We start from the raw sequence: 7,633 nt of genomic DNA on the forward strand, positions 1-7,633 counted from the left end.
GCACTGGCTACTGAAACAGCTTGGATGAATCCTGATTCATCAGTGAGTGCATGTAATATGTGAGTCCAATTTCAGTACCTAGGTTTTGCTTTCCTCTGTTGTAAGCAACAGTGGTTAAGTTAAAGGGATAAAGACCCATGCTATTCATGAGGAGGGAGAAGACTGTAAAAAAATTATGGAGTGCTTACATAATAATTATCTCTTGTTCAACAACTCCAGAGCCCAGTCCTCAACAGGCAATATCTCATTTTGTGAAAGTCACTCAATCATGTCTGACTCTTTGTGACCCCATGGACTATACAGTCCATGAAATTCTCCAGGCCAGAATACTGGAGAGGGTAGCCTTTCCATTCTCCAGGGGATCTTCCAATCCCAAGGATCGAACCCACGTCTTCCAAATTGCAGATGGATTATTTACCAGCTGAGCCACCAGGGAAGCCAAAAAAAAATATGGAACGCTTCATGAATTTGTGTGTCATCCTTGTGCAGGGGCCATGACAAACTTCTCTGTATCATTTCAATTTCAGTATATGTGTTGCCAAAGCGAGAGAAATTATCTCGTTGGATCCTACAAAAAGTCCCATAAACTGTATGTGCATCGTTATATTCACTGTGGGGGAACCAAAGTTCTGCCTAAGGTCCTCCCAGCCTTATATCCCCTTCCATCAGAGCAGAAACAATTGCAGCCTCTGAATCCTTAGCTGCTGCTGCTGCTGCTAAGTCGCTTCAGTCGTGTCCAACTCTGTGCGACCCCATAGACAGCAGCCCACCATGCTCCCCTGTCCCTGGGATTCTCTAGGCAAGAATACTGGAGTGGGTTGCCATTTCCTTCTCCAATGAATGAAAGTGAAAAGTGCAAGTGAAGTTGCTCAGTCGTTTCCGACTCTTTGCAACCCCATGGACTGCAGCCTACCAGGCTCCTCTGTCCATGGAATTTTCCAGGCAAGAGTACTGGAGTGGGGTGCCATTGCCTTCAGGGAAACTTTATTTGGCTGCACTTGTTTAGATGCACTGAGAGGGTTAAATTTATGTGTCAACTTCACTGTGAGTTGAGATGCCCAGATCACAGGTCAAAGATTAACACTAGGAGAATCTGTAAGGGAACTCCTGGAAGAGATTAGCATTGAAATCAGTAATTGAGTTAAGACATCAGCTCTCACCAATGTGGGTGGGCATCACTTTATCCTCTGGGGGCTTGAAAAGAAGAAGGGCAACTGTTCTCCCTCTCTTTCTTCTTGGTCATGAATACTGGAGCTTCTAGCTCCTGAACCTGGAAACTCCAGTACATACACAAGTAGCTCCCTGGTTCTCAGAACCTCTAGTTGTGACTTAGAGCTACACCATCACTTCCATTGCTTTTCAATGTTACGATTAGGTCTGAATTATATCACAGCCTTTTCTAGTTCTCTAGGCAACAGATAGCAGGTGGTGTGACTATCAGTTCAGTTCTGTCACTCAGTCATGTCCAATTCTTTGCCACCCCATGGACTGCAGCACGCCAGGCTTCCCTGTCCATCATCAACTCCCAAAGCCTACTCAAACTCATGTCCATAGAGTTGGTGATGTGATTCAACCATCTCATCTTCTGCCATCCCCTTCTCCTCCTGCCTTCAATCTTTCCCAGCATCAAGGTCTTTTCCAAGGAGTCAGTTCTTTGCATCAGGTGGCCAAAGTATTGGAGCTTCCGCTTGAGTATCAGTCCTTCCAATGAATATTCAGGACTGATTTCCTTAGGATGGACTGGTTGGATCTCCTTGCAGCCCAAGGGACTCTCAAGAGTCTCCAACACCACAGGGGGACTATAGAGTCTGTAATCATGTCAGCTTCTTCTGAAATTATGTGTGTGTCTGTACCAGGTGAATCTTGAGCAACACATGGTTCAACTGCTCAGGGTAACTTAGACGAGTATTTATTTTTTTAACAGTAGTTAAAAAATCATATGTAGTTGGCTGAATCTGAGGATGATGAACAGAGGATAGGGAGAGCTGACTGTGAGTTGTATGTAATACATAACATATATTTCTTTTACATTTGAACATTCTGACATCCAGGCAAGCTACCCTTGACTTTTCTAATAAGAGGAGAGACTGGAACTGTAATGGGAATTATCAACCTATTCTGATATGACCAACCACCCAAACTGATATAAATCTAGAATGTGGTATGGAAATAAAAATCCATGTCAATTTTTTTTTTTTTTTTTACTATTTTAGCATTTTACTGAAAGGACTTTGAATGTCTGGTCACAACTCAATTATATCTCCTCCTATGTCTTTCCTATAATCATTCCTATAATTGATTATATCGATCGATTATAACTCCTCCTCCATGACAGGCATAGAATGGTGAGAACCAGTCTCAATCTTGTTGGCAGTGTGCAAAACATCTTATAGAACTGAGGACCTCACCTTTGGCAGTGAAGGACACACAAAGGCAAGAAACTGTGACTTATACACTGACTGGTAGAAGCATAAAGAATACCCATGCCCAAGGTCATGGCCTGAGTCAGCAGGGAGAGCCCTGCAGAGAGCTCTTCATTCCAATAGTTCCTCAGATGCTGTGTTACCCTCTGTGTGTATTAATCCACTGAACATCCTCAGAAATGAGCAAGGAGGTAAGAGTTGCCCCAGGAAGCTTACATGGTGGCTCAGATGGCAAAGAATCTACCTATAGTGCAGGAGACTGGGGTTCAAGCCCTGGACTGCGAAGGTCCCCTGGAAAAGAGAATGGCTACCCACTCCAGTATTCTTCTCTGGAGAATTCCATGAACAGAAGAGCCTGGCAGGCCACAGTCCATGGGGTCCTAAAGACTTGGACATGATTGAGTGACTAAGCACACACACACACAAAGAGAACAATATATCATGGAGGACAGCAGTTGGTTTTCCATGAGCATCTCTTTACTTATCTTTTAATTAATTTTTATTGAGTAGATTTCATTATGTCATGTTAGTTTCTTGCTTAACAATGAAATAAGTTATATTGAGCCATTTATCCACTCTCATTTTAGATTTCCTTCCTGTTTAGATCACCAAGAAGATAACTTTCTTCCTGACAGCTTCTTTACAACTATCTTCCCAGGGATAACTGCAACATGTGGGTGTCCAGCATGTATCGAGGTGTCATATTAGTTTCTAGAAGCACATGTCCATGACAGTCCAACCCCTCCCAGAGTCTACATTTCCCCAGCAAACCCCACCCCCGAGGATGGCTGTTCCTTTTCACATCCACATTGAGCACACGTCTGAAACCATGCTGTTTTCCCTTCACGATATCCCCATGTTTTAGATTTCAGTTTCCAAGCACACAGAAGAAAGCTTCTAATGGAGCCAGTGCTCTAGGCAGGGACAGTATAGCTGTGTAAAATGGGCACCACGTGATGCCTTCACCACAGGGAGGACGGGGCTGAAGCTAAGCCACATGGCCCTGGGACATCCGGAGTCTCTCAGAATCTCCAACAGTGGAGCCCGAAGCTTGGCAAGTTTCTCTTGCAGGAAAATACCCTGAGGTCTGCAAATCTCCTGAGGGGCAGGATGACGCTGGTGCTTTAAACAGGGCAGCCCCGTGGAATGTCGGAGCAGCTTCTCTTTGACAGCCTGGACAGGAGGTTTCCCGCACAGACTGAAGTGCCTGAGCTGGGAGCAGCGGCTCAGGGCAGACAAGATGGCCTCCACCCGGGAGTCCTTGATCCCACAGAGACCTGAGTCCAGTCAGTCCTGGAGGGTGGCTGCAACTTTCTCCAGCAGAACGTGGAGGAGCTCAGGTCTAAAGTCAGTCATGGTGACCCCACTCAGATCCAGGCCCTTTAGCTGACTGACGTTTGGGCTCTGGGACTGGTGGGTCGAGTCTGATTCTGTCAGCCAGCAGTTGGTTATTGACAGGTCGTTCAAGGGGGCACCTGGGGAGAAACCAAATAATTAGTTCTTGGAAACTGGGGTGCTAGGTTGCACACATGCGAGACAAATGGTTTGCACAGAACTAACATTGGTCTGACCATCAATTCAGGATCAATATACTGACTGTCGAGTCTCATTCTAGGCTGAGTACTGTCACCTTCACTGCAGGATTAAGTCACATCACAGAATCTGGAAGGTACACTCTCCTCATCTATCAAGTAGAGTACAACACACCCCACCTCCTTATGAGGATGAATGAAGGCCATGGAATCACTAGAACAGTGAGAGCCAGAGAGAGTCTCCATTGAGTTTGGACATCACTGAATATTAGTGTTGGGAGATGAGATTTAAAAATGATTTCAGCTAAGGCTTCCTTCAGTCGAGGTTGAGCTCTAGATGCCTATATCTCTGGTCAGAGCAGCTCTAGGGAGACATGCATAAGAAACCAATTTACACAAGATCCCACAACATGAAATGTGATGCCAGACCAAAGGGGCTTACATACATCCCTGCATCGTCTTCAACTTTCTATCATTTTTTATTATCCTTTTCTCTCAGCTTGATTAACATCATCTCCAATATCATGCTTTCCCCACATGTTAATTAACAGGTCCACTGTGGGCACAAACCTGTGGAGCACAGAGCTTCTCTTCAAGGATACTTGGATCTGATGTCGTTTCCTCACTTCAATGTCATTTGTAACTTACCTAATTTTATCATTTCAACATAGACACCTCCACAAAAGGAGGGAATTACAAACTCTGGGATGCAAACATCCCAGTCAATCCTCTGTATTTCCCCAGCAGGGTATCTCAAAAGAGCCACGAGACCAGTTCAGCCCCCTACCCCCTACATTAGTGTGGTTATGGGGTGCCACACTTTAGGAGAGTGCAAGAAAGGAGAGGACGCTTTTGAAATTCTAGGGTTGTGTTCAATGTTACCCAGCTCATGGTCCACTCACACCTGAGCATGTGGTTCAGGCATCCTTCAGGGAGGGAGGGGGACTCCAGATGGAGAACCAGGAGGTGGCCCAGCCTCAGGAACTGAGAGCTAATTTGGACAAAGTGATCCTGCTCCTGCTTCGTGAAGGCAGTCAGGTGGATGGGAGAGAGGCAGAGTCTTTGCAAATTATTAATCTTTCCCAGAAAAGGAGCAAACGTGGCCAGCATGGACAGATGCAAGGGCCGATTCCCACTTACCTGGACACAGTCCAGCTGCACCATGCTCAGGACCTTCACAGTGCCATCCACAGGCATAGCGACAGTCTTCAACTTCTTGCTGCACAGGTAGATGGGAGATTTACTCTGCTCCACCCACCTGAGGATGTAGGTGAGGAAGTTGTCCAGGGTCATTTTTCTTCAGGCAAAGATCTATAAAAACCTTCAGTGGAGCCAAGTGCTGCTTTGTGGTTGAGCTTGCTCAGCACTGGTGCCATTTGTGGGCCTGAGCACCAGACCACATGCTCCAGAAGTTCTAGCCAGTATGTCATAAAACCAGCACCCTCAGTTTGCACCTCCTATGGAAAGGAGACTAATTGGGATGCATTCAAATTTTAACAGAATTAAAACAAAAAAACTCACAATTTGACAAAAGCCTGCCCACCTCTGCTGTAACTTAACATTCCTGATGTCATCTGCTGCCTTGCTCCCTACCTCTCTGCCTCACTGTCCTCCATCTCCCTTTGCCCTCTTATCCTTTCTATTTCTCTACTTTAGTAACTGATGCATGACTTTGAAGAGGTAGGGAATGTTCTTTCAGGCTCCCATTCACTAAAGGCACTCACAGGTTTCCAGAAGGCATTTCCCTTAGCAAGGGAAGGCTTCTTAATTGCCATCTTCAGAATCCTCTCCACCCACTTGCCCTCAGCCCAGCTGTCTCCTCTGGGACAGCCAGGATTTTATCAAGGTGCCTTGATCACACTCACCTGGAACGAACCTTCTGGGCCAGCAGGACATCACGTGCTTCCAGCACTGCTTGTAAGGGTCCCACATAAGGCAGGGCAAGGAGGCCCCCCAGAGGCAGGCAGACAAAGGGAAAGCCTTGCACCATGGCCTCAGGGTCTCGATGTGTCTCCCATGGAATGCTTCCATGAAGAGGGGTGGCAAGAGCTCCCTGGGCAGATTCTCCAAAGCAGAAAAGGCCAAAGTGTCATTCCTCAGCAGGTGCTTTCCTGCCAGATCCAGGAGTCTAGGTGGGTTCCAGACATTCGTCCTGACTCTACAAGAAAAGGAGTCCTGTCGAAACTGCCAAGGAACAAGGCATCCATGTCAGGCCAAGTAGGTGCACACCTAAGACAATCTCCCAACCTTTCAGAAGGAATTACTAGGTCCAAGGTCACTGCTCTGGCAGGGGTGGAAGTGCCTCGGTTAGCCCATATGACACTCTGAGCAAAGAGGAATAAAGACAATCACTAGCCTGTTCAATTCCATTTATCGCTTTGCGTGATGCAGGTCCCACTAGAAAGTGGGTACCTAGAATCTTGAGAGTTCACTCCAGTCTTTATTTGGGGAAGAGCTGCAAATCATCCTTAGAGCCCTACATTAATGGGCAGATGAGAGTCATGTGGACCAGCACAGCCGCTAACCTCAGTTACTCTCAACATGAATGCCATTGTGTTCAAAATATCTTAAATTTCATGAAATACAGTTCTAAACAGATGTTTTTGATTAAAAATATCTCCTTCAGTTCAGTTCAGTCACTCAGTTGTGTCCGACTCTTTGAGACCCCATGAATCGCATACGCCAGGCCTCCCTGTTCATCACCATCTCCCAGAGTTCACTCAGACTCATGTCCATCCAGTCCGTGATGCCATCCAGCCATCTCATCCTCTGTCGTCCCCTTCTCCTCCTGCCCCCAATCCCTCCTAGCATCAGAGTCTTTTCCACCGAGTCAACTCTTCGCATGAGGTGGCCAAAGTACTGGAATTTCAGCTTTAGCATCATTCATTCAAAAGAAATCCCAGGGTTGATCTCCTTCAGAATGGACTGGTTGGATCTCCTTGCAGTCCAAGGGACTCTCAAGAGTCTTCTCCAACACCACAGTTCCAAAGCATCAATTCTTAGGCACTCAGCCTTCTTCACAGTCCAACTCTCACATCCATACATGACCACAGGAAAAACCATAGCCTTGGCTAGATGAACCTTAGTCGGCAAAGTAATGTCTCTGCTTTTGAATATACCATCTAGGTTGGTCATAACTTTTCTTCCAAGGAGTAAGCATCTTTTAATTTCATGGCTGCAATCACCATCTGCAGTGATTTTTAAGCCCAAAAAAATAAAGTCTGACACTGTTTCCACTGTGTTTCCCTCTATTTCCCATGAAGTGATGGGACAGGATGCCATGATCTTCGTTTTCTGAATGTTGAACTTTAAGCCAACTTTTTCACTCTCCTCTTTCATTTTCATCAAGAGGCTTTTTAGTTCCTCTTTACTTTCTGCCATAAGGGTGGTGTCATCTGCATATCTGAGGTTATTGATATTTCTCTCGCAATCTTGATTCCACCTTGTGTTTCTTCTAGTCCAGCGTTTCTCATGATGTACTCTGCATATAAGTTAAATAAGCAAGGTGACAATATACAGCCTTGACGGACTCCTTTTCCTATTTGGAACCAGTCTATTGTTCCATGTCCAGTTCTAACTTTTGCTTCCTGACCTGGATACAGATTTCTCAAGAAGCAAGTTAGGTGGTCTAGTATTCCCATCTCTTTCAGAATTTTCCACAGTTTATTGTGATCCACA

At 45.7% G+C, this 7,633-nt stretch overlaps 1 non-coding gene and 1 pseudogene across 1 annotated transcript; both read right to left on the reverse strand.

Moving 5' to 3' along the window:
• Window positions 1-444: 444 nt before the first annotated feature.
• On the reverse strand, window positions 445-547 carry LOC120859272. Its single transcript, XR_005720049.1, has one exon. It is a non-coding gene; the product is annotated as a U6 spliceosomal RNA (small nuclear RNA).
• Window positions 548-3,389: 2,842 nt separating this feature from the next.
• LOC120859270 lies at window positions 3,390-6,113 on the reverse strand (annotated as a pseudogene).
• Between the last annotated feature and the right edge of the window lie 1,520 nt (window positions 6,114-7,633).

This window comes from Oryx dammah, unplaced genomic scaffold (genome assembly GCF_014754425.2).
Source record: "Oryx dammah isolate SB20612 unplaced genomic scaffold, SCBI_Odam_1.1 HiC_scaffold_396, whole genome shotgun sequence".
NCBI lineage: Eukaryota > Metazoa > Chordata > Mammalia > Artiodactyla > Bovidae > Oryx > Oryx dammah.